This window comes from Leopardus geoffroyi, chromosome B4 (assembly GCF_018350155.1).
Source record: "Leopardus geoffroyi isolate Oge1 chromosome B4, O.geoffroyi_Oge1_pat1.0, whole genome shotgun sequence".
Lineage (NCBI taxonomy): Eukaryota > Metazoa > Chordata > Mammalia > Carnivora > Felidae > Leopardus > Leopardus geoffroyi.
The window spans coordinates 80822890-80849721 of NC_059341.1; the positions used below are offsets into that span (position 1 = coordinate 80822890).

The 26832-nt window shown below is 52.0% G+C and overlaps 3 long non-coding RNA genes across 12 annotated transcripts; 1 reads left to right on the forward strand and 2 right to left on the reverse strand.

Moving 5' to 3' along the window:
- Positions 1-699: 699 nt before the first annotated feature.
- On the reverse strand, positions 700-25246 carry LOC123592010. Of its 7 annotated transcripts, none has more exons than XR_006709539.1 (4): positions 25219-25246; positions 4488-4800; positions 1828-4038; positions 700-1390 (listed from the first exon to the last, which is right to left on the reverse strand). It is a non-coding gene; the product is annotated as an uncharacterized LOC123592010 (long non-coding RNA). The 7 variants fall into 7 exon arrangements; XR_006709538.1 differs by lacking the exon at positions 25219-25246 and adding an exon at positions 6798-6847; XR_006709540.1 differs by lacking the exon at positions 25219-25246 and having other exon boundaries at positions 1181-1390; positions 1828-3059; positions 3839-4038; positions 4488-6890.
- Positions 9450-13159, reverse strand: LOC123592011. 3 transcript variants are annotated; one of them, XR_006709544.1, is made up of 3 exons: positions 12381-12763; positions 10748-10890; positions 9450-10406 (listed from the first exon to the last, which is right to left on the reverse strand). It is a non-coding gene; the product is annotated as an uncharacterized LOC123592011 (long non-coding RNA). The 3 variants fall into 3 exon arrangements; XR_006709545.1 differs by lacking the exon at positions 12381-12763 and adding an exon at positions 11908-12355; XR_006709543.1 differs by having other exon boundaries at positions 10748-13159.
- On the forward strand, positions 10325-26832 carry LOC123592012. Of its 2 annotated transcripts, none has more exons than XR_006709546.1 (3): positions 10325-10437; positions 23201-23256; positions 26038-26832. It is a non-coding gene; the product is annotated as an uncharacterized LOC123592012 (long non-coding RNA). The 2 variants fall into 2 exon arrangements; XR_006709547.1 differs by lacking the exon at positions 26038-26832 and adding an exon at positions 23606-23699 and having other exon boundaries at positions 23201-23518.

Genomic DNA, 26832 nt, shown 5'->3' on the forward strand with positions numbered 1-26832 from the left:
GACCTGAGAGTGCTTTCTCAAGGGCCTGAGTGAGGCTGTGTCAATTGTCATTGTCTGAGTTTGACTCTTTTGAGTGAACTTGCCAATCCATTCAAAGAAAAAAGGTGACGCTGCTCAATGGATCAGATGGTGGTTGACTAGGCCTTGCATGGCCACAGAGTGATTCTGAATCAAAAGGGATGGCCACGGGGCATCTGGGTGGCTCAGTTGGTTAAGCGTCTGACTTTGGCTCGGGTCATGAGCTCGAGCCCCGCATCCGGCGAGTCACGATGTGTGGGTTCGAGCCCCGCATCCGGCTCTATGCTGATAGCGCAGAGCCTGGAGCCTGCTTTGGATTCTGTCTCTCCCTCTCGCTCTCTGCCCCTCTCTTGTTTGTCCTCTCTCTCTCTCTCTAAAAAATAAATAGATACACTTAAGGGGGGGGGGCGGAAATAGATGGCCAGAATCTGACAATTTAAAAATAAAATCCATCGGGCGGTTAAGCGTCCGACTTCAGCCAGGTCACGATCTCGCGGTCAGTGAGTTCGAGCCCCGCATCAGGCTCTGGGCTGATGGCTCAGAGCCTGGAGCCTGTTTCCGATTCTGTGTCTCCCTCTCTCTCTGCCCCTCCCCCGTTCATACTCTGTCTCTCTCTGTCCCAAAAATAAATAAACGTTGAAAAAAAAAAATAAATAAAAATAAAAATAAAATCCATCAATTAAGTGGGGATAGACCAGTGGGGCTCTGTGGCACCAAGTTCACCAAAACCAGTCAACTGACTAAAATATTGTCATTTCCACCAATTTTGGTGAGGTGCACGAGCAGCCACAGCCTCTGAGTCAGGGGACCCAAATACGTTTGTGTTGAAAGTTGAATCTACACTCGCATTTCGGCTAGGGAACGGGCTGTGTACGTTGACTGTACCATTTTGGAAGGATAAGGCGGTGATGCAGGGCTGTGTGTGTGACTGGATGAGGACATGTATCTGGAACTGTGCCAACTTACAATGCCATGAAAGTAAACATTGTGTAGTGTAAGCAGGGCTTTCCCTTTCCCGGGACTCACAAGATGGGACCTTTGGGCTCATGTGGAAACTGAGGCTTAGAGAGTTTTAAATGTCCGAGATCTCCCGGCAAATCAAATCAATGGCTGAGACATACTTAGACACTGTATTAGTTTGCTGGGGTTGCCCTAATAAAGTACCACACACCGGGCGGCTTAAACAATAGAAATTTATTTCTTTTGCCGTTCTGGATGTTTAGAAGTCCAAGATCAAGGTGTTGGCAGGCTTGGTTTCTTTCGGGGTCTCTCTCCTTGGCTTGTGGATGGTCTTCTTCACGTGGTCCTGGCTTCCTGTGGTCTTTTCTCTGTGTCTGTGTTCTAATTTCTTCTTATAAGCACACCTGAAATACTGGATTAGGGCCCACCCATATGACCTCATTTTACTTTAATTACCTCTCTAAAGGCCCTGCCTCCAAATATAGTCACCCTCTGTGGTACTGGGGGTTAGGACGTCAACCTATGAATTTGGGGAGGAACATAATTCAGCCTATAAGAGACACCAAGACTCTGGACTCCCGGGCCAGTGCTGTTGTACCCACATCAGACTGATAAGGGATCTGGCGGATTTTGTTCCTGAACTGGTTCGATTTTGTTTGGTTTCTTAAGGATGGGGAAGTTGTTGAGGACCAACGTGAGATTTAAAAAGGTTTCCCAGGGCCAAGGCCCAATGGGAATCTAAGATTAGACAGACCACCAAATACTGGGAAAAGTAACCAGAATCTTTGGACGGGAAGGAACCCTGTGAGCTTAACTTGACTATATGGGGGAGAGGGGATGAGAATTTACCTGGTGTATTCAGAGATCCCAGTCGTCAGGTCAGACGACTCTCCCGGCTGGCAAGTTCTTTCTTATGTGGAATCAGCATTCCTAATGCTAATTAAGCTCAACTCCCTTCCCCGCGCTTCAGTCATCAGAGTTGGACGATGAGACAGGTTTCTTTCCTTTGACAGCATATTAAGGAAACTTCTCTATTCAAAGCAGCCTCGGTCCTCACGTGAGGCTACGAGGAACAAAAGTTGTGTTTACCCATTTGCTCTCTGCCTGAGCCCTCCAGCCCCTCTGCAGGCCCTGGCCAGCTCTGGGGAGTGGGGCAGAAACCTGGGGAACAGAGAGACCCTTTAACTTCACAGAAATCACAGATGGGCTCTAGCGGGATTATGGAGCATGGTGTGGGTATGCTGAAGCCTGTGCCCAAAAGTGGTCGCTCCTGGGCTGGGAGGGCTCCGCCATCATGGCGTTTGTTGGTGTCTGTGTAGACTGCCATGGAAGGTAAGCTTGGATCCTGGGGTTTAGAGGGAGCGATGAAAAAAGTATTCAGCTGAAGTGCAAAGAGAGCCAGATGCAGCACGGCTTAGGGATCGAAATACCTGGGTCCTGGTGTCTGTCTGAGCCTCAGTTTCCCTTCCTTCACAATGAAGTGGTTCGATTAGGACATCACTAAGATCCTTCCAGCTCTGAGAAAAAAAACTAGAGGATGCTGGGGGGCAGGGAAGGAATACTCTTTGTAGAAAATCAAATGATGGACTATGTGTCTCCGTGAACCAAACCAGGCACAGAAAACTCTCCATCTTCATTCCAGAGTTGGTGGGGGGTGGGGGAGAGGGGGTGTTAGCTGTGGTGTCTCCTCATTTGACAACTCAACCTTTTCCACCGGGCCCCTGCAGCCACACCATGGGGGGCTGTGTCCCTTAGGGACCCTGCCCCCCAGGGGAGGGAGGCAAAGGCAAGATGAGGCAGGACAATGGCAGGGTATCTGCCTGGTGCCAGCAGTCAGGTGAAAGCAGAGAAATCAGCCCCCTGTCTGCTCAGTTTCAAATATCAGAATAAGGGATCCAATTTGATAGCTTTCATCTGAAGTTAATGGATAATGAGGTGCAGGATCAGCCTTATGCATTGATGCAGTTTAAAGCCCCTGGGAAGACTCTGTTTCCCCCTCCCCAATTATCTCGCCACTGAAATGCCGTGAGCTCCACCATTAGAGCACGAGGTGTTAAGTGCGGTCCTCTGCAGATCACATCCTTTCAAATAGAAAAGCACCGCTGGGGTAGTTTATCAAACAAGGATAGAACAAGGAAAGCACTGCTGGGGAGTTGGGGGAGGGATGCTCAGGGAGTGAGGGGTTCTGAAGATTAATCTCGAGATACTTCTCAGTTTCACATCGGCTGACCCTGGTGAGGAAGCTAGACTCTGCCTGGGGTACTGGAAAGTCAAGGGCTCCCCTAGAACCCAGAGGCCTCAGCTATGGGAAAGGGGTGGACTCCAAGTGGTGAGGGCAGTCATTATGCTGAGAAATCACAGGGGCTGCCAGTAACACTGAATTCAGAGAGAGAAAAATGCCAATAGTGTGCATGCACTTGGATTGGCCACTGTAGGAGCCAGTGTACAAGTGCCCTCCCCCCCCCCCCCGCCCCCCCCCCGGTATGTCCATAGGATGTAAAACTGTTTTTTTTTTTAAATATCAGTTTCATTGCCATGACTATCTGCTGTTTATCTAACCCACGAGGCATGACTTGGAAGTGTTAAAACATAGCAGATGGGGAAACCTGGTTCAAACCTGGCTATGTGACCTTGGGCAGGTGACTTAACCTTTCTGAGATTACATTTCCTCATCAAATTCAGTATAAAGCACCTGGCATATAGTCATCTTCTCTAAATGGAAGCGATTATGGTTATGAGTACTGAGGGGGCTTCAAGACACTGTCCATAAATTGGAACTAAGTCATGGAATGAATGACCACCATGTTCAGAACAAACAGAAGCTCACATCGTGATAAATTGTGCATAATGTTCTTTTTACCTGGATGAATCCAGTTTCTTTCCAACTTCATTTCATCTCTCAAGATCTGTAATCAGTAATATTACTGTAATATGACTTTATCAGTAATAAAGATGCAGAGAGAGAGTTCTGGATTCCTCTAAGCAGCTTGGAAACCTTAGGTTCGGGGTGAAGATAGCCTTATCCACAGAGAGGATGGATGGCTGCCTCCATGATAGGGACTTAAAAAAAACCAAAAACATAAACTACCCTCACACAAATTTCTATCATGCCACCTGCCATGAGTCTGAAATCCCATCATTATGGCTATTTCCTTCCATCTGGGCAGTGGCTCCTGAAGACCTCTACCAAAAAGCACACTGTTTCCCAGGAGAATGTACATGTCAACACATTGGTGGCTTCCTGATCTGGCAGTCTGATTGTTACCCAGTCGAGATTAGAGTGGGGCTCGGGACAAGTAAGTCTTGATAGAACCGGGGGATATGAAAGGGCCAGAGGCCAACAGCGGAAAGTGTAGGCAGCAGAAAAGCATGAGGACTATATAAAGAGGAAAAGACACCAAATGGGCTATGGGACCCGCCAAAAACGTCAACTCTGCCACCTATGGCTTAGTCAGCTAAGAAGCAGATTCAATTCTAACTCTTCCAGTTCATCTTTATATTGAGTCTACCTGGTTTTTGTGTCCTCTAGCCTAGACTCGCTTCTTCCCAGGTGAACTGCGTACTTGGGCAGCGAGGTAGAGGCTGACCTTAGGGTCTGGGTATCTGGGCAGCAACACCCAGGATCTCAATGACAGGCCAAGCTGCTCTGTCTGTGATGAAGACTCTCATGACATTGACTCTGGCTCTCCACCCTGCGCTGGGGCTGAGGAAGTGAGCTCCACAGATCACTGGGACTCCAGGGGGCTTTTTAGGTGGTCCAAGAGACTACTCGCAATCCGTCATCCAAAAACATGTGTCTGGTTTGTGTTTTCATTGTAATCTCTGAGAAGATACGATTTTTTATTTAAAGTGGAAGGAAATGAGTATTTTAAAAAGTGTAGCCATGGTCATGATTATTCACTCAGGAAAAATATATGTGCGAAAATGTGTGCATATACAAATGTATATATGCACATGCATATATATATATGCACGTGTCTCCTTCCTTTCCCTTCCCTTCCCTTCCCTTCCCTTCCCTTTTCTTTCTTTTCTCAATGCCAAAAGAGACCAGGGGGATAGATGGGGCCCGGCATCTCTGAGGTCTGGCCTGAACAGTCTGAAAGCCCCTGATACCGATATTACATTTGCAGGACCAGCCATTCTCCTGCACTTGACTCAGATGTTCTGGCATCATGCAGGCACCCGTCCCCTCTCTAACCCAGTCTGCCTCTAAACGATGTGCAGGCAATTTCTGCCCCCCAAAGCACAATCAGAGAAGAATCTGGTTCCTCCCACATCATCCTAAACATTGCTGTGAGGCCAGGGAAACAACATTAATACTCAAAACTCTCTGGGGCTCAGCTACTCTCCTCCCCAACCTTTCCCCCCACCCCAGATGAGTGTTCCCTTAACAGGGATGGGAAAAACTGGGAATGGGAGAGGAGAATTGGGAAGGGGAGACTGTGCTAAATAGGTGTAAACACGAGGAGGGGCTGTGTAAGTGCTCCGTGGATGGGAGGAGGAGGAGCCGGAGGGTGGTAATTAGCTTATTATTGTTTCCCCTGGGTGTTGTGAGAATTCCTTAGGAGACACTTGTAAAAAAGCAGAGGGAAGACAGTAAATACACATCTAATGATATGCTAAATAAATTATTATTGTTATTATTATGACTATTATCATAGCAATTGCAACTTGCTCCTTGCATCCAAGTTTCCACTAGAAATGGGAATTAGACCCCTTATAGCCAGGCCTCCATGCTGTCACTATGCCCTCAGGATCCCTCCCCCTGCCCACCCCCCCCCCCCCCCAGATGAGTGGAGTAGTAGGGCAGTGTAGACCAGGCTTCAGTTAATAGCCACTCTCCTGGTTTCTGCAGGAGAGCCGATCGGGAGCTCGGCATAAGCAAGGCCTGTGCCTGGTGCCTGCTCTAGAAAGGGAAAGAAGGAAGAGAGCTCTGCCAAGAGTGGCAGAGAAGAACTGCCTGACTCCTAAGCAGAGGCACTCAGGGAGGGTACAAGCAAAAGGAGATAACGGGAGATGGGTCACAAGAAGCAAGGGAGACTCAGCCCAGAGATCATGGGCTTCCTGGTCTCTGTATGAGCCCAGCAACCCTCGACAACACTGTGGGTATGCACATTTTGGTGGGGAGAGGGCAGATTGTTTTTATCTGCTTCTCAAAGGAGGTTGGGACACAGAAACAGCTAGGAGCCATTCCAGCCCAGGTAAGAGAGCTAGGACTCTCCAGAATTAATGATGTATGGCCCGGGTTTCTCATCTCCCGTCTTTTGGCCAAGGACAATCATTGTCTGAAGCCACAGGTTCTGAGGTTTACAGCAACTGCCCCCACCCCAGCCCGATCCTGGCCAGAGTCCAGGCACCTGCCCAGAGTCCTGCTTAGGCAAACCCATGTAAATGCCGGACCCTCCGTTCTCCCACTCAGCATTTCTTTAGGCAAAGCACCCACCATCTCTGTGGGCATTAGGTGTTCTGGGGAGGGAAGGGCTGGGTGTCTCAGGAGGAAGCTGTCAGAGTCTGGGGCTAGAATTAAGGTTTAACTTAGATCCCTCTCTGGATCTTGGACCCTCACCCAGACATAGGACAGACTGCCCCTAAAGACTCTTATGGAAAAAAGGAATCGCATTTGGGAGAGAGTCTTTCTTTCTCCAGGCCTTGATGGGAGAGGCAAGGCTGACCCTTCCCTGCAGACCAAGATCCTCACTAGAGAAACTGCCTACACTCACCCCATACACTCACGGTGACCTGCCTTCTCCAAACTCCAGGACCTATTCTGCACAGACTAAATCTGCAGGGAGTGATGACAGGTTAAAAAAGAAGGGCACCCGGGTGGCTCAGTCGGTTAAGTGTCCGAATCCTGGTTTCAGCTCAGGTCATGAGCTCGTGGTTCACGAGTTCAAGCCCCACATCGGGCTCTGTGCTGGTGGCTCTTCCCTGGTGGTGCAAAGCCTGCTTGGGATTCTCTCCCTCTCTGCAGCCCCCCCCCAAAACAAATAAATAAACTTAAAAAAAAAGAACTATATGAAACAACCTAATTAGAGAATATTACCGAATCAGAAAATTTGTGAACATTTTAAGTGAAAAAACTTTTAAAATATTTATTCTGATGCATTTGGTAGTATCCCTGGAGCCCGGCTGAGGGCTTTCCTTCTACCAGGGTGCCTGTCTCATGCTGATTTATTTTTTGTTTTATTTATTTATTTCTTTTTTTTTTTAATGTTTATTTATTTTTGAGAGAGAGAGAGAATGCAAGTGGGTGAGGGGCAGAGAGAGAGAGGGAGTCACAGAATCTAAAGCAGACTCTAGGCTCTGAGATGTCAGCACAGAGCCCGAGATGGGGCTCGAACCCACAAACCGTGAGATGGTGACCTGAGCCGAAGTCAGACGCTCAACTGTCTGAGCCATCCAGGCACCCCTATTTACGTATTTCTTAATGGACCAAGTGGTAGTTCCTTTTTGGAGCCCTCAGGCTGACAGGCAGCTCCTTCCCAGTCCAGGTCTCAGTTCTGGTTTAGTTTTCATGTGCTTGGGGGTCTGGGGAGCCAGGAGGCTGGGGTGGGGGGTGGGGAGTGGAGTCACTCTACAGGGGCAGAGCCTGGCTTCAGTGCCTCACTCCACCCCCCACTCGCCCGTCTCAGCTCAGGCTGCTCTCTGCTGGGCACTAATCTCCAGCCACCATGGGCTCCTGGCCTGGCTCCAGCCAGGGCCCCCAGGTGCCTGCTAGCTAGCTCTCAGCAGTGGCCACAGAAGGTGAGATTCTCTCCACCAAAAGCTGTTGCACTGATCGCCATTCGGTTTATCTCCACAAGCATGTATCGGGCTACCCCTCTGTGTCAGGCAGAAGATAGAGTCCTTGTCCCAGAGAAGCTCCAATCCCGTGGGCAGGGGTGTGTGGAGGGTGGCACTTGGCATTTAACCCCAGCCCAGGGGTCTTCAACTTCCTTGCTAGAATCCTAGAGATCTTGGAAGCCTGACCGGCCACTGATCCTGAGTGCAGGGAAACTCCCTCAAACAAACCATTGAGCAAAGAGGTCTGTGACTTCCTGGTTTAAAGAAAGAAAGATGGAAAGAACCGGGGCCAGGGGAAAAATGTCTTTTCTCCTGGGATGGTTGGTGGCAGGGGAAGAATTGTGGAGTCCGGGCCCAGTTGGCACCTGGAAGGAGGCTGGAGAGAGAGCCAGGTAGATGTGAGCGGGAGAAATGAGGTCTAGAGGTGCCGATCCACGTTCCCCACACATTAGAGGCAAATTCTCCCCTCAAGGCCCAGGGCAGTGCTGGTAGGAAGCTGGAGGGTATAGCCTTCTGTACCCGGAGGGGAGGGAACCCCAAGCTGGGAAGCAACAGAGGAGTGACCCAATGGAGCAGGATTAAGCTCCTGAGGCCTGGGCCTCCAAAAAAGGGGGTTGAGCCAGGCCTCCTGAAACTCCCATCAGAATAAGCCCAACACTTGAAAATTCACCCCTCAAACTACCACACAGGCTCCTTCCACACAGCCCCCCCCAGGGGCACAGGAGGCCCCCGGTGAAAGCAAGCTTTATTTGGCCACAGTCCCTGGCTTTCCTGGCCGTATCCCCAGAGAGCAAAGGCAGTGAAAGCGCACCCCTCCCTGTCCTGTCCCTAAGTCTCCTCACCTCCGAAGCCACCTTTCTGAGACCCTGAAACGGGTTCAAGAGCAATGTGCCAGGAACGCAGAAGGGGCTAGGTGGTAGCTGACCTTTAGCGCATGAAAGCCAAACCGAAGGCCTGCTCCCGGGGCCGCGGAGCTGAAGCGTACCTCCAGGTTGTGGTACTGTTCCCGGCCTCCCCTTCCACAAGACCCGCGCCCACGACCATCTGTACCTGCCCCTCACAAAACCAGCTCCCTGTCTTCAGGCGGGTGCCTGGGGTTCACCGCTGTCCTCCTTGACTGTTCCCGCCACACCCCAGTCATTTTGCCTCCTCTTCTCAAGGCTTCCTATGTTCTGTTTACCTTGTGGCCCTCTCCCCGTAAGTAAAGAACTCTGCTAGCTGATTTCCTAGATGGCCCGATCCTGCTTTTCAGTTGGCTCTCTGGAAATATTTCTGTGAATAAGTCTCTCTCAGCCCCTACATATAAATATGTCTGTACAGAGATAGACTGGTCTGAGCCCCAATACACACACATCACGAGGTAATTACACCCTTATATACATACAGATATCTCTACAGAGTTATATTCACAAGTGTCTATAACTCTACAGAGAGATAGCAGCATGTACATATAGGACTATAATTACTTATGTCTATTTTTATAACTATGTAGTTATAAATAGAGATGCCTATATATAGTGATAATAATATAGAAATATCTCCACAGCCATATATGGCTCTGAGTGAATGTTCTAACTACTCTATATCACAATCAATAAGTATATATCTCCTGATACATAATTCTAACGATATACATTTATCTATATAGCTGCTCGGAGATATAAATCTGTCAGGATATCAAATGTCCATAAAACTGGATGGCTGTAAGAGAGTCGTATATTTTCTCATATATAAATCTACTTCTATAACTATTGTATATGCACGAATACAATGGAAATAATTATATTTTCCTCGAGCATAAATCTGTAAATACAAGCACAGCACATTTAGGTATGGTTAGAGATAGAGCAATATTTTCTAGACATCAGTGCCTCCAAACAGGGAGAGTTATAGTGGGGGTTATAAATAAACTCTCCAGATGTGAACAGATCAGTAGAACTAGATGTAAACAGGGCTCTAAGCCGGCCTTCTTTTTCTTCTCCTTCAAGATATTCCTGAAGTGAGGTCACCCATGACAGGGTGCAGAGGAGACTGGCCACTGATATTTGCCCCCCCCCCCCCACCAAGGAGGGTTGGAGGTCGCTAGACTTTGGGGAAACCATACAGGAGTGGGTAGGGGGCGGCCCAGAAGCCCCTGTTGTGTCGGTCCCCGGGTGGCTGAGCGCCTGGGCAAGTGGAGAGGCCTAGGGGAGAAAAATGGAGAGTCTGGCTTGAGTCACTTTGCCCCTTCTTAGGTCCCAAATCCTTGCACCAGGGAGGCCGGACCAGGCATCCGAGCCGAGAGGGCAGGAGGGGCGCGGAGGCTGGAGAGAAGGGGGCCGCGGGCCCGGGCTGGGGACGCCGAGACGGAGCAGGGTCGCCAGCAGGAGCCCGGCCCCCGCTCGGCGCCCCCCGTCGCCCCGGGCCGCCTGGAACCCAAGATCCGGCCTCTCCCCGCTCGCCCTGCACTCAGCGCTTCCCCCGATTTCATTTTATTTTATTAGTATTTTGTCCGACTGGTTATCAGTATCCTTCGCCTCGCGTGGTGTTCAAATGCAAGGACGCCCCGGGTTCTCTTGCGAATCTTTGTGTGTGCACCGGTCTTAAAGAAGTGACTCAGTGGCAAGTGTAGTTCTCCGTCCCTTTCAGACCAGATGGGTCACCGGCTGTTGAAAAAGAATCAAAACCTCTGAAAAGGTTTGTGACTTAAATCTTTTAAAAGTTCTCAACGCTTGTTTGTTATGGTCATTTTTTTTTTTCCTTTTCTTTCCTTTCTCTTTTAAAAAGTTGGCTAATTTGCGTTTTTATATTTCCTCTTTGATTTTTTCTTTCCTTTTTGGGGGATACAATTGTTTTTAAAGGGGGGAGGGTGGTGGTGGTGGTGGTGGATTTCGTTAGACCCGAAACTGTGGGGCGGCTTTCTCTCTGGGCGAGCGCCGTATCCTTACACATGTGACTCCCCACCACACACAATAAATACATAGATAAGATTACCAGAAAATTGTACCTGGAGAAAACGAGGCAGATGTGGAAGGATCCGGGAGCGTGGTCTTCTCGTCTTTTATGGAAATCCGCAGGCTCCAAGACCGCGAGGGAAAATTCAGCGCGCCTCAACCCCTCCCTTCTTCTTCTCCTTTTTTGTTGTTGTTGCTGTTGTGGTGGTTGTTTTTGTTTGTTTGTTTGTTTGAAAAGCCCCTAGAAAGGGAACTTTCCCTGGGCCTACTGGAAACCGGCCTTGCTCTCCCCTCTCCTTGCAGGCGGCCATAAATGTTTTTCTGCTTCTGTCCATACCCGGCGGCAGGTCCTCCCCCAGCACCTCTGCGGCCCGACTGGCCGGGACCCCTGGCTCTGGCCATCGCCTCATCCATCTCTGCCCCCTCGTCTGACCCTGTCCGCTTGCTCTTCTCTTTAAAACAGGGGCTCCAGAGACCCCAAAGCCACTAATCACCCCCATATGTGGGGTCCCTCCCCTGATCGCACAAAGCAAAAGCCAGAGTAAAAGAAGCAGGAAAGAGTGGCCTCCTGGCTCTCCCTCTCCTCCTCTGGCCAGAGGACCTTGTCTGGAGAGGGGGTTCCCAAACCCAGCCCCCCGAGGGCATAGGAAGAAGCTAACTTCCTTCCTTCCTTCCTTCCTTCCTTCCTTCCTTCCTTCCTTCCTTCCTTCCTTCCTTCCTTCCTTCCATCCTTCCTTCCTCCCTCCCTCCCTTGTCTTCCCCTCAGATGCTGTGATCATGACTCCTTCCCCTGGCCCCTCCTCAAAATATCTCCTCTTGCATTTTATTGTTACCCTGCTAGGGAGGGACTGTTAACTACTGTTTCATTGTTATTTATTATTTATTGTTATTATGACTGTTGTTAGAGATTTGTTCACCGGGTTCAGGGGACAGCAGCCAGGCCCAGAGGGAGGCCTGCTTCTCACACATGCACTTGCGTGCACACACACACCTAGCACACTGCACACTCACAGGTATTATGCCCACAGATATCTGCTAGACGCAGGCCCCGGCCTGGGAGGCAGGAGTCCTCCTACCCCAGCACACAAACACCACACTGCCCACACATCCCAGCAGCATTCAGGGCAACCACCACCCGAGCCCCAGCCCCAGCCCCATGCCGAAACCCACAGACACCGAGCTTGTAAGGAAAGCAAAATACATAAGAACCCACTTGCAGAGATCCCTTCTCTCCCACAACCTGGAGGGGTGAGTCAGGCCTCTGTCTCTTTCCCCCAGTCTCTCTCTCTCTTTCTCTTTTTTTCTCCTTGTTTACAGCTTCAGAGAGCTCAAGGCCCATAAATCTTGAGGGGCCTACAGAGCGCAGAGCACATTTGTATGCATCGTTAGGACTCGCTAATACCTAAGCCCATTAACGAGCGTGTATGCGCGTGGTTTCCGGTGTGTATTAACTTATAGTTAAATTCTGGAGGAAAGGGCATTGTGAATTAACATATACCAAATCCATCACTAGCTTTTGTCATATCATATTAGTCAGCCATGGGTTTGGGGGAGCTGATTACCTCAGTCGGGGTGTACCCACCCTCCAAACTTTCTGGAGCAAGTCTAGGGGTGGGTTTAGGGGAAGGCAGGACACCCCTACCCCAGCCCCGGTCATTCAGATCCCTCAGGCCGGCGGCTGCACACCTGCGGGATGGTGGAGGGGCTGCGCACCAGTTCAGGAGGCCATCGGCGGCGGCGGCGGCGGAGGGTGGCGGGCGAGGGGGAGGCCCTGACGGTGGCGGGCCCAGATTGTGCTGGGGCCACGGGGCTGCTTGGCCCATGGCCGCTGGTCTGTCTGGTTTCCGCTTTCGGAGAGAGAGGAGAAAAAAGGCAAGTGGAGTCGCTAAACTTTAATTAAACCGGAGAGAAGACGGTGGGGGGAGGAAAAAAAAAAAAAAAAAACGATCTGAGGAGGAGGCCGAAGGCCAAGGAAAGGAAGCGAGGCGGGGCAGGCTCGGAAGCCTGGCGATCTCTGCAAGGGGCTGAAGGCTGGGCTTTCCCCCCACCCCACCTACCCCGCCCTCACCGTGGTTAATCCTAGCCCTCTTAAAAACAGATAAATACCTGAAATTAAAACAATAGAATTTTTAAGGGAAAGAGGGAAAAAAGGAAAAGAAAGACAAGGTAACGAAAAAGAAAATCCTTTCTAATTATGGCCAGGTGTTCTTGGTTCCAATGCTTCAGATCCTATTGGAACCCCAAGGATCTGTATAATTGGGCCCGTATAGACAGAGATGAAAGATGCCAGTTCTAGAGAGAAAAGGGGGAGTGGAAGGTCCATCTCTTGGGGTCCTGTAGAAAATGCCGTAGACAAGCTAAATTATTGTGTCCGTGTGGATCCAGTTGCCTATTTAAATACAGCAAGCGGGGCGGGGTGGGGGCGCCGGCCGAGCGGCAGAGCAGCGAGCGGGCTGCGGGAGAGAGAATGTTTCCCCCCCCCCCCCGCCCCCCCTCCTGCGCGCGCGAGAGCAGCTCGGGGCCTCCGGGGCGAGGCTCGCGCGGGCTGGGCCGGGCGGGCCGGGGGCCGAGGCCGGGGCCCGGGGCCGGGGGAGGGGAGGCGGGGGCGGGCCCTCCCCGGGCGCTGTGAACTTTAGCTGGGCCGCCGCCTGTCAGCCCCAGAAAGCGTTAAAGGTGCAGCAGCCCGCGCCAGCCTCCGCAGCCGCCTTTGTACGCGTGATTTATGACTTCAATCTTGGTTCACCGAGAGTTCACACGGCTTTCGCTGCTGTTGAAGGTTAAAAGATGGTCTTCGCTTGACAAGTGGGACTATTGAAAATTCCTTCTTCTTCGTTTTTTTTTTTTTTTTTTTTTTTTTTAAAGAAGCGAAGAGCGGAGGCTCAGAAGAGAGAAAATTTGGGGGGAGGGGACAGGAGTTGCAGGTGGGGAAAAAATGGTAGATCAGGAAAGTTTGTTCCCCTACTTTAGGATTTTTTCGTAGCTAAGATTTTGGAGTACGTTGGGGAGGCGGGTAGAGAATAGGAGGAGCTAGGGAAGGGATTTAATGATCTCTGGAGGCCAAAGGAGTGGCATTTTAAGAGAACGCAAGTCGTGCTTCCACAATTAATTATCTGGATAATTTGGATCACGCCTAACTGATCCCTCTCTTGAGACCAAAAGTGGGGCCAGGGAAGGAGCTTGAAGTGAAGGGTGGATGTGTGGTCCCATGGCAGTGGGTGCCCCCTGGGTGTGCCGCGCTGACCATCCACCTAGGCCAGAAGCAGATTTTCAAGCACATTCTTGCACCCACAGGTTTGGAAAAGAGTGCTTTAGGTCCGCTGGTGCCAACTCCCTTCATCCTGAGATGTAGCCTCACATGCAGATTTGGTGCAACTGCTGAGGCTGATGGGAAAATCATAGAATTGGGATTGAAAATTCTTTCTAATGCCAGATCCTCTTGGCCACTGGCCACTTGCTCCTTCTTCCTTCTAGAATATTGAAGAAGGTGGTTCCACAGCAGAGATGGTGGTCAAGGGTCTCCTAATGGCCAGAAGATAATAAGGCCCCTTTGTGGTCTAAGGCATTGAATTTGGGGAGAAACAGGAATCTCTCCTTTTCAGATTCCCTGAGAGAGAGGAGATCTGGAGCTGTGAGGGTCTGAGTAGCTCTTTGAGCTTCCTTTAAGAGATTTAAAAAATGGGAACTTGGAATTATGGGTGTTGGAGAGGAGAGCGGCAGGGAGCTGGGTCTGGGGGTGGGTATGCCTCCTTGGCCCTGTTTAGGCCCCACCACCAAGACATCCCATGTAGATGTCTTCTCAGTAGGTCAGCGTCAGCCCCTCGAACCCAGACCCTGGAGCCAACAGCATCCACACTAGAAGGGGTACTCCCTGTTTCTCTTCCCACCTAGAACTGGAAGACCTTCTACCACCATGAGGCCTCCTAGACAATCCCCATGAGAAGGGAGGAGAGAGAGGGAGAAGAGACACCCATCTTTGTATAAAAAGCAGAACAGGCAGCAGGGGCCAGAGAGACCACAGAAATCCAGGGTCTAGGTTCTGAAGTCCCTTTGGCAGGGTAGAATGGGGAGGAAGTGTGGCCCTGTGTTTAGAAGCATGGGGGGCCGGTAATAGCTGTAAGGGGGAACCCACCAAGGAGCTCATGAATCTCTTCCACGTTCTGGTTGGGAAGTAGAGGAATGATCTTCAGGGCCTCTAGAAGTAATGGCCGCAATGCAGTCCCCTTCCCACCCCCTCCAACTGAATTCCTCCCTGGGAAATAATTTCAGCGGGCTTGTGCTTATCTGCAAGTCTGGAATAATTATGAATTATTAATTCATAATTAAGACCGTTGATTGTGGCCGTTGTTCTCCAGTGGGCTCATTTACTTCCTTCTCCTCTGTGAAGCACAGGGCACCCTCTGTTAGCCCCTGCCCTCAGAACAAGCAAACTGAGGCCTGGTCCTCTGGAAGGCAGCCCTTGAACTCGGCCCCTGTGTGGAACGGTTGCCGCATTACCAGTCCAGTCATGTTTGCACCTCACAGAGTGTTTGCGCTCCCTTAACCACCACCCACTAACTTTAGATTTCAAAGCGCTTTGTAGGCCTGGCTCCTAGAAAGGTGGAGTGGAGACTGTGAGTGAGACTCCAACGAGAGAAGCAGGTTGGCCGAGCTGTGTGTGGAGACAGGGGGTAAGGCCTGGTGGCAAAGGACACCCAGGTGCGACAATCCAAGTGATCTGGGATCACGGGTGGGCCTCCTGCCTCCCCTGCCCTAGGACAAGCTGGTCTCCCTCAGCCCTCCGGAGACCCCTGAACACTGGCCCCTCCTTTTCCTGGCCTCCCTTTCCTCCTACCCCACTCCCTTGAGGCAGCAAAGGCTTCAAGATACACCATGCTCTTGGATGTTTGGGGGTGGGGAGTGGGATCTGCCCGTTGTTTCACATCTGTAAGGGCCTAGAGAGGGAGAAAATTGTCTCCTGTGAGATAATTTCCATCCGAATCCCTGCGTGCAGCTCACCTCCCCCTGCACGGAGACATTTTCTTCATCCCCTCTTCCCTCCTTCCCTGCCCTCTGAGAATGCTGACCGGGATAGGGGTGGTGGAGGGGGGGTGGAGGCAGAGGCAGTTCCCAGAGTTGCATCTAGAGAAAGGCAGAAGGTAGAAAATGAAGGAGGGGGTTCAAACGTCCTATTTCCTGAGAGTTTTAACCTCTGTTCCTCAAACCCAGATCCGCACCCCAATCCAGGGCCTTCCCTCCTCCTTCCCCCAACTCTGCCTCATGGAGGCAACGCCTCCCTCACGCTGTGACTGCCCTGAGAACTTTACTCTGAGAACACCGCCACCTTTCACAGGACGCGTGGGGACCCAGCCCCTGTGACTCGCTCAGTGCCCGCCTGGTCCAGAGGGGACCTGTGGCCCGGCCAGCGCATGGCCATTTCATGTCCCAGTGGAGCAGGCCGTGGAGACACCTCAGCTGCCATCCCAGACCTCAGCTGCTCTTTCCCCAAGTCACTCCAGCATCCTTGGTCTCCCCCAAGCCAGGAGGCAGGTAGGAAGCCCCTCTGGAGAGTCCCCGGGAGTTGGCGAGCATATTTTAATTTACTGTCTGATGGCAAATAAAGAGACCTTGGGAAAAAGGAAAGGAGCGACTGCGCCCAGGCGCCCTCCCCACCCGCCCCTCCTCTGGACATTGGCTTTCTCGATGAAACAGTGCGCTGTTGTTCTTGGACAACCATTCCCCACCATCTCCGTTCGAAGGGTTTGAGTTTCACCCTCCGTTCACCCCCATTAATCACCCCGGCCGCTAAACATCACCCAGCCCCCTCTGGCCCTTTCTCTTCTTCTTGCCCTTAGTATTCATGGCGGGCATTCCTCACTGCTGCGTGCCTCACAAAGACCCCTCCTCTGACACAAGGTCCCTCCCCCTCTCCAGCTACCCGGTCCTGGTCCTCGGTGGGCACAACTCACCTTTCCCAGCGTTCTGATTGCCGGCTCCCGCTGCTGAACCCCTTCCCCCCCCGGCTTTCTCCACCACCACTGCCCCCTTCCCTCGCCACACCTTCTTCCTCTTGGTACCTCCGGTCATCCCCACACACCCCGGCCCCTCCCCCCACAGCCCCCTTTTCTCCGAGCTCCATCCACATGCCCCCTTCTTGTCTCCCTTGCCTTTCCCCTCCCCAAGATGATTCCCAGGCCCTTCCCATACTAGCTTTGAAGCCCTTCCAGCCCGGAGAATCTGGGAGAATCTGTAACAGTGGTTACAGCACAGGCTCTGAGTTCAAATCCCAGAGCCGTCACTTGCCAGTTTGTAGAACCCGAGGCAGATTCCTTCACCTCCCTGAGCCCTCCATAAAATGGACATACCCACTGACCTCACAGAGTTGTGTAGATCCGATTAAATTTTATTTGCATAGATCCGAGCATTCAGCAGGGGCTTGATAAATGGTAGTTATTAATATTAGAAGCTTCTGGTAAGGGGAATAAAGGATGCTCTTCAGATTCCAATAAAAGTGAAGGGATTGTCCCCTCCACCACCTGAAAGGGAGGGATAAAAATTACATAGTCACACAGAGGAGCAGGGCCCCCTCACCAGGGAGCCATACTCTCCTGTTAGCCCCGGAGGGTCTCATCTGTTGCCGCACATTGGAACCCACTGGGGAGCTTTAAAAAATACTGATGCCCGGGTCCCCCCCTCCAGGGATTCTGATTTGGTTGGCCTGGAGTAGTGCCTAAGCATCTGGTTGGAAAACTCTTCCGGTGATGCTAATGTGCAGCCTGGGGTTGAGGTATGGGCCCTAGGAGGTGATATGGGAGGCGAGAGGCTGCCAGCTGAGAGCTCTTCCAAGTGTGGGCATTTTCTCAGCCTCAGCCCTCATTGTCTCATTGGGGGAGGGTGCCACTTACCATTGGCTTCTCTGGACCCTTCAGAATTTTAGAGACTCTCATCTTTTTCATTTCCTACCATCACTAGGGTTTTGAAAGGGGCCTCCCCAAGAGGAAACAGGGGAATGGACAGATTGACCTCGGAGAGGCCCCTCTCTCCTCAAAAAAGCATCTGGTCCCAGACCACCAGTGACAGAGGTAGAGGCAGCCAGTAGGAGAATTTGTAGTTACATAGTAAATGGAATTTCTACCTGGTTGCTACAATAATAGGCCAAGCAATTAGGATACAAGTTTCCAGGATCTTTTCCTATATTTCCAAAAAGATAAATCACCCCCAGGAACAGAATCTGCATATTGTAATTAACTGATAAATATTTCATGCCTGATTCAAACTTTCTCCTCTTCTATTTAATGGCCACAAACTTGAGCACAGAGGAATCAGGGGAGTGAGGAGAGGGAGGGAAGGGAGGCTCCACTTTGGCTTTGGGGGAGGGAGAACCTGTCTCAGCTGCCTCGTTGTTGACTTTCCTCCTGTTCCTTTAAGGGAACATTGCTCACCTGGAGAAAATTGGGTTGTAGGTGGTAGAGGGTGTGCCCCCCCCCCCCGACCTCCCCCAGGGGAGGCCAGTTTCTGGTGACCCCCCGGGGCACCGGGGGTGGCAGGCTTGGGAGTCCAAGGGCCCACTGTTTGAATACAAGCACCACTTTGCCATTTATTAACCGGTTGGCTTTAGGCCATTTACTTAATTTATCTGAAACTCAGTTTCTTCATCTGTGAAACAGGCATAGCAATCTTTTCCTTGTAGGACTGCCTGTGCCCAGCACGTTCTCTAATACATGCTATTATTTTTTTTTTTTAATTTTTTTTTTTAACGTTTATTTATTTTTTGGGGACAGAGAGAGACAGAGCATGAACGGGGGAGGGGCAGAGAGAGAGGGAGACACAGAATCAGAAACAGGCTCCAGGCTCTGAGCCATCAGCCCAGAGCCTGACGCGGGGCTCGAACTCACGGACCGCGAGATCGTGACCTGGCTGAAGTCGGACGCTTAACCGACTGCGCCACCCAGGCGCCCCGGGGGGCTCTGCTGTTCAATGAATAGCTGTGGACGCAGCATAAGCTCCTGAAATTAACCGAAGTCTCAGTTTCTACATCTGTAAATTGGAAACATTCATGGTACCTCCCTGGAAGGTCATTGGGAGAGATGCATGTACAGGGCCCAGCTCAGTACTGGCACACAGTAGGCGCCCAGTAAATACTAGCCGGCATCTCCAGCATCACCATTGTCATCACCATCACCATTATACCACCAGTGGCATTCCTGGTGTCTCCTGCTCTTTGGTGGTGTTGGGAGGTTAAGTGTGTGTGAGGGTTCTCCATAGGCCACAGAGCAACTCTCTCATTAACTCCCCCACCCCCCACGCACACTTCAGTACCCAGGACTTGGGAAAAAGGACACTAAACAGATTATGACTCCATTTCGGGAATTAAATCAAAACTCAAGACTAACTCAATTTGGTTCCTGACGAGAGAGAAAGGTTAAAAGGGAGTGAGGAGGCGTCTGGGTGTGCTCTCAGAATTGTAATTGGTTCTGGATCCTTGCCCCGGGCCCCTCTGCAGGGCCAGCCCCCCCCCCCCATGGGGATCCCTTGGGTTGAAGGAGTGGAAGAGCCTTAGAACTCTGTGTCACCCGGAAGCGGGTGAGGGGGCTGGGAAATCGTCTGAGAACATTTCCCCAAGAAGGATTCTCTCCCCACAGCCCTGAGTCAGCCTAGCCCTGGATTGAAGGGGATCCCAAGACAGGATAAGGAATGAGGTTTAGGTGAGTGGGCGGGTCTCAGTAGAGTGGAGGAAGGGTCCTGCTCCAGGCGGCCACCTCCCTGGAGAAATGTCGCACTGCTGTGCTTCTCTTTAAACACACTTTAGCAACGCTGACTGCCATCTCTTACTTTCAGGTATACTTATTAGACACCCCAAAACATTATATGACATGCGGACGTGCATAAACATATGTTCTGTGTGTGGATATCCACCCAGCTCTCATTCCGAGCAGTACATTAGCCTGTATTCTTCTGAGCACTGTGAACTAAAAGTGAAAATCAATTTCAGCTTAAGGGAGATGGTAATTTCCCCCGGTGTTTTCTCCTTGGCTGTTAACACTCTCCATCCAGGCTTGGAAAGACCATTATTTCCTATTATACAGAAGGGGAAACTGAGGCTGGAGACAGATGAGTGAGTGGCTTGTTCAGAATCACAGTTGCAGCGTAGGACCCAAGGATGATTTCAAAACAGAAACCGAGGTCTCCGAGGGAGAGAGGGCAGGGAGAGACCCCATCTCAGCCCTGACCCGGAGGCCGCAGGCGTCTCCAAAGCCAGGTGGGTTGGGGGCCCCGCGCCTTGGAGGAGGGACTCCCGGGCTAGCCAAACAGCCGGCCTCGGGCGAGAGCGTCGCCAGCGCGTCCTCATTCCGCGATTACTGTCAGGGGACCATCCATCAGCGCCGCCCGGGACGCTCAGCCCAGACTGCCCGCCGCCCGCCGGGGTCTCTCCAGATCGCATTAGCGAGGGGAGAGGGCGCGCTTTGGCACCACTGCGGGGAGGGGGACCTGGGCAGGCCCCAAGGCTGCTCTGGGACCCCCCTCCTCCCAGCTCCCGCCCTGGAGCCTAAGGGCGCTGAAGGGGGCGCTAGAACCAGCGAGGGGCAGGGAGGGGAGCCCCAATACGGAGGCTCCGGGGAGGGGGCTGGGGCATGCTGGGAGGAATGGCCAGAAGCAGAAAGAGAAACACCTGTAAAGGGCGAAACAGGAGCAAGTTGGCTGGCGCTGGTGGGGGGGGGGCACTGAGCAGGGGTGCAGAGAATGGGAGAGAATTCGTGGGAGAGAAGGGTTTTATTGGGGGGGGGGGGAGGAGAATTTGGAAAAAAGAAGAGAGCAATCAAACAGGTTGCTGGGAACCTTAGGGATAAGCTAGGGCAGCCCCCTCACATTACACATGGAGAAACTGAGGCCCAAATGGGGGGAGCCCGTATCCAAGGCCGACTCCAGCTGCTGGCTGGCCTAGCTTTTGGCCCCCAGGCTCATTTATTCAGTCAACACATGAGTTTTGAGTGTCTGCATTGTGCTGGGCACTGGGGCTGCCTAAAGGATGCAGGATCAGCTCCCGCCTTCCAGAAGCTGCAGTCTGTCCTGGGCAGGGGGAAGGGGCCTGACCACCCAGAGGAGCTCCCTCACCTGCAGCCAGGAGGGGTTCTAGGAACCCCACCTCTTCTGGCCTTTCCACCCCCCTTGCCCTCTCCTGCTCTGCATCCAACCTCATGGCCTGTGGCAGCTCCATAGAGGAACCCCTGCCTTCACGCTCCACGGGGCTCCCCAGGAGCTGAGACAGGTGCTTGGGAGTTTGGCCAACTTCTTTTGCCTCCCGTGGTCCACAGACGAGACCTGAAAGCAAGACCCTTATTCCTTGCTCAGTTAGTCTTCTGGGGATGGGTGACATCCCACAGTAACCGTGAGATCAAAGCAGGCTGTGGTAGGCAGGACTGAGGAACTTGTCCATGAAGCACTTCCAGGTTCCACAGTCTGGGATCATTTTTTGCTGGGACTCTAAAGCAGCTGTCCTTTCCTGAGGGCGGGGCTGGCAGCATCTTCCAGGGAAGGACTTGCCCTCCTCAGTCAGATTCTCCAGTGCCCGGTGTGAGGCCTTGTGCAGTTCGAGAGAACCTGGTCCCTGTCCGTGGGGTTTGTGCTCTAGACACAGATGAGCTGACATGTCCCTGGCTTCCCCACAGTCCCCGCGACATCATGGCATCCCCAAATCCTTTGCAGGCTCAGGTCATCTCCTTCCTCCTGCCTCCGGGGGACCTGAGTGGTTCCATTGAACCCCTCACGAAACCTCTCTCCTCAAGCCTGTTCCCAACAAACAGGATGTGTCTCCCTCTTTCCCCATTGTCCAGCATCATCGCTTTGACTTGACTTGGGATTTTGTCGTGACCAAGGCTGAAGTGGCACACCTTTTCCACAAACATCCCTCCCTCCAAGTCATACTCACCCAATCCACAATGGCCAGGCAGCGAGTGGGGACAATCTCTCTCCAAGAGCTCTGGAAACTTCTCTTTCCTCTATCTGAAACAAGCTCTCTTTTATGCTCTGAGGTTGTGGTGGTTGTTTGACAGAAGGGACCAGCTTTCATCCACAGCCCAGGTTAGATTTAGAGGGAGGCATATGTGAGAGTTTCCAGTTCCAGAATCTTTGCCTCTGTGCCAGTCCCCAAGGCGGTGTGAGGCTCAGGAAGGGAGAGAAATGAGCAGAGGAGGACATGAGCAGATTATCAGGGATGGGGCCCCCAGAGGGCAAGAGAGGTGGACACTCTTCAAGTTCCAGACCAAAGACCCACAGGCGAATTTCAGCATTATTCCTTACTGCAGGCAAAGTGAGGCCCTCGGGATCTAGTCCAGTGGAAACGCCTGGGAAAAAGGCTATTGCTGCAGCCCCTGACACTTTCTCCAGAGGAGGATGTCAGGAGCGGTGTTGGAAGCTGAGAGGTTGGGCATAGACTGAAGAAATTCTTCCAGGGGCATGTAGACGAGGACGTAGAGCGTCCAGCCCAGCAAAGCATCCAAGGAAGGAGGCCTTGGCAATAACTCTCTGTGTCTCTGTACTAATTCCACACATATTGTCTCGCGTGATCCTCGGTGCTGGGTTCAGCGCCTGGCACAGAATACACGCTTGTTGTACAAATGGATGAATGAGGAGCCGTGGGAGGAAGGTCGCGCTCCGCGCTTATAGATGAAGAAACAGAGGCACAGAAAGGTTAAATGACTGGCTCAGGGTCACGTGTCTTGTCACGGGCAGGGCTGAATTGCAGTGGAGAGCCACTTTGGTGGTCGGGAGAGGTGGAGAGGAGGGAGGCAGGAAGGGAAGGAATAAACTATCAGATGCACATGGAGGGGAGTGGGGCACAGAGGAGAGCTCCGTAAAGACGCAACACTCTGAGAAAGATGGCATTTAAGACCACGCACCTTTTCAGATGCCTCTTTGGGGGGAGGGGGTGGTGGCGCCTGGGTGGCTCAGTAGGTTAAGCGTCGGACTTTGGCTCAGGTCATGATCTTGCTGTTTGTGAGTTTGAGCCCTGGGTCGGGCTCTGTGCTGACAGCTCAGAGCCTGGAGCCTGCTTTGGATTCTGTGTCTCCCTCTCTCTCTGCCCCTGCCCTGCCTGCATTCTGTCTCTTTCTCTCTCAAAAATCAATAAACGTTAAAAAAAAAAAATCTTTAAAAAAAGGATGCCTCTTTGAAGGCTGATCTGTAGCATATGCACAGCCTTGCAAACAACATGGACAGGTCAAGGGGGAGAACAGACCACTGAAGACCAAGAGAGAAAGCTGACCCTGTCAACTTTCCAGAGTCTGGACACCTGGCCACAGACCTTTGCTAGCCCCTAAATGCTGTGTGACATCAGACCAGCCACACCCCTCTCTGGCCCTCTAGAGAACGGAGATACCAGATGAGGAGGAGGGTGCAGAGGGGACGGAAGGGCCAGGTCAGCGTCCTGAGCGTAGCCATCGCAGGCATTAGGTTCCCGCTTCCCTGGATCTATTCTTTGTTGCTGCGTGGTTGTTTTGTCCCATTTTAATTATTTTATGTCTTTTGAATAGGAAATACATGTACGTGGTTGAAAACTCAAAAGGCACCAAAAGTGATACAGTGACAAGTAAGTCTCCCTCCCATCCTCGGGACTCCCAGGCCACCCGGGTCCTGTCTCCATTATTACCACACCAACCACTATCTTGTATCTGTCTCCAAAGATACTTTCTACCTCGCGTGGCTTGTCCCCTGAAGTCACCGCAAAGCTGAGCTGAGCACTGGGGATTTGAGGAGAAGTGCTAAAGGCCCGCACGTGGACCGGTGGGGTCTGGGGCACCAAATGCTGTCAGTCTCCCCTCCCACGCCCTAGGAGCTTGGAAGCCTTGCAGGTGACAGGGAGGGGTGGGGCCGGGCAGAGGCAGAAGCTGCTCAAGGGCCTGGCCTTCCACCCTGCCATCCCATGGTCTCTCTCACAGGCCTGCAGGGCCCTCGGCATCAGCCTAGCCTGCTCGGGATCCCCAGCGCACAAGGCTCCACACCTTCCCTCTACCACCTGTCGCATGGTTGGCAAGTCTTTCTTTTTTTTTAATTTTTTTTTTCAACGTTTATTTATTTTTGGGACAGGGAGAGACAGAGCATGAACGGGGGAGGGGCAGAGAGAGAGGGAGACACAGAATCGGAAACAGGCTCCAGGCTCTGAGCCATCAGCCCAGAGCCATACGCGGGGCTCGAACTCACGGACCGCGAGATTGTGACCTGGCTGAAGTCAGACGCTTAACCGACCGCGCCACCCAGGCGCCCCTGTTGGCAAGTCTTTCTTGATGCCTCGCTCCACTTCCTTCTACTCCAGGTGCAGCCCGGGACCTTTTATTTTGCCCTCAGTGGGTGGGGGGGGGGGGGAATCCTCCTCTTGGACATGGTGACTTGGTTCCCTCCCCTGCCCCACATACGCAATCAGCCACCCTCTCCCCACCTTGAAGGCCTCTGAACTCCTGGCCCAGCCGTCACTGCCAACCACGTCATGCTTGCTTGGCACATCCCTTGGGTATTATTAGCCCAAATTACACTTTGGCCGTGGAGATGAGGAAATCCCAACCCAAAGCCAAGTCTTCCAGCAGGGGGTAAATCCAGGCCAGTCCCTTTGGCAACTGAATCTCTCCTTTTTGGGCGATGCGCTGGCCCAATCTTGCACCGTACCCATCACCTTGACTCTCAGATCCTCACACATGGCCTGTAGTGAGATAAGGCCCAAGTTAACCCCACACCTGGGATGGCCTCCCCCCGTCTTCCTCTCCAAACCCTCCCCTGGTTAACCTCATCCTTCATATTTACTCACTAAGCAATTATTGAGCACTATTCCAGGTCCTTGGGATGCATCAGTGAAAAACAAGAGAAAGACCCCTGCCTCTGTGGAGCTTACATTTTAGCAGAAGAGACAGATAATACACAATATATTTATTAAATAGGTAAACCATATTGTATATTAGAAGGTGATAGGGGTATAGAAAAAAAAACAGATCAGGGTCGGGGTGCCGGGCGGGGGCGGGGGGCGGCTCAGTCGGCTAAGCATCCGACTTCAGCTCAGGTCATGATCTTGCCGTCTGTGGGTTCGAGCCCTGCATCGGGGTCTGTGCTGATAGCTCAGAGCCTGGAGTCTGCTTCAGATTCTGTATCTCCTTCTCTCTCTGCCCCTCCCCCACTCGTGCTCTGTCACTCTGTCTCTCAAAAATAAATAAATGTTAAAAGAAAAACACACACACACACAAAAACAGATCAGGGGAAGCGGGATCAGGATGGTGGAGAAGTCCAGGGGCCAGGGGCACCTGGGTAGCTCAGTGGTTTAGGCGTCCAACTTCAGCTCAGGTCATGGTCTCGCCGGTCGAGAGTTCAGTTCGAGAGTTCAAGCCCCGCATCTGGCTCTCTGCTGTCAGCACAAAGCCCACTTCAGATCCTCTGTCCCCCTCTCTCCCTGCCCCTCCCCCGTTTGCATTCTCCCCCGCCACCAGCACCCCCCCCCCCCCACCACCACCCAGCTTGCACTCTCGAGCATGCCCTCTCTCTCTCAAAAATAAATAAACATTAGGAGCACCTGGGTGGCTCAGTCGGTTAAGCTTAGGACTTCAGCTCAGGTCATGATCTTGCAGTTCATGGGTTCAAGCCCCAGGTCGGGTTCTGTGCTGACAGCTCGGAGCCTAGAGCCTGCTTCAGATTCTGTGTCTCTATCTCTCTCTGCCCTTCCCCTGTTCTCACTCTGTGTGTGTCTCTCTCTCTCCCTCTCAAAAATAAACATTAAAAATTTTTAAATAAATAAACATTAAAAAAAACAGGATGGTAGAGAGGTCTGCAAGTTCAAATATGGAGTCAGCGGGGGTCTCATTGAGAATGTAGTATTTGAACAAAGACTTAGAGGTGAAGGGGTAAGTAAGGCCCACAGGTATTATAAATAAGCGTGTTCCAAGCACAGGGAGCAGGTGGTGCAAAGGCCCTAGGGCAGGTGCGTGTCTGGCAAGTGTGTGGAGCCTGGAGGCCAGAGTAGCTGGAAGGGCGTGAGCAAGGACAGCGGGGAAGGATGACAGCAGCACTGAGGGGCGAGATGATGATGCAGGGCCTTGAACCCTGTCTTAAGGACTTTGATCTTCATTCACTCTTAGGGAAGCAGGGAGGAAAGACATGCCGTGGCAAGTTCTAAATGGTCCTTCTGCCTTTTGAACTGGGAATGGTTTGCATAGGGCAAGAGAAGATACAGGGGGTTTGTGGCAAGGTTACTGCACTAGTCCACGTGAGAGGCAAGTGGCTCAGACCAGGTGGCAGCAGTGCATGCGGTGACAAGGGTTCTGGATTTGGTGACCGTTTTCTCTGCCTCGGCTTCCGTCCTTTTGCTCTGTTCACTTTGTCTCTTTTTTTCCAGGTTGTGTGTTTTCTCTTTCCTGGACGACCGAGAGCTTTCTGAGGGCGGGGCTCAGTTCCTGCCCCAGGATCTGCCCCGGCACCTGGGGCAGCACCCGTTCAAGGGCAGATGGCCCAGTGCTGCCTAGGAACAGGCTGACAAGCTGGGCAGCCTGGCAGTCCTCCCCCGGTCTCAGGCTCCCTGAGCCGAGGGGAGGAAGGAGGCTGCTGTCTTTAAAGACGACGTGATGGACAGTTATTGAAGGCGCTCAGCTGGGGCTCTACTCTAGTCTTAATCTGAGCCGCCCTCAAGGAAATCATAACCAGCTCTTAAAAACATGTTAAGACCAAAGCTGGTGTGTGTGTTTGAGCAGAGCTTCAGACAGCTACTTAACACTGGGGGCCTCCAGGCCTTTGATTCCTCTACCCCTCGCTTTGCCCTCTCCCCCCATCTGGCTGGTGTTTATCGGCCAAGACGTTGTTTAAATCACACTCGCTTCCTATAAACATTTCACTTGAAATGCCATCCGCTGCTCCAGAAATTCATCTATCACCAGCTCGGGGGTGTACTTGAGAAGCCTCGGGGCGATGACTCCCCATTCTCTCTCTCCTGTCCCCCCATCATCCCTCCTCCCCTGACCCATATGCTCAGGTTTCACACTGTAAGAACAACTTCCCCTCCGTGTAACAGGGCACTTAGTGCCAGGATTATTTATAACAGCTGAGGTGGCAACAGGCTGTGGGGAGCCGCCCGGCCCGTGGATGCCTCCGCTTGCAAAGCTCAATAAATGGACCTGGCACACGGTTTACCACCTGA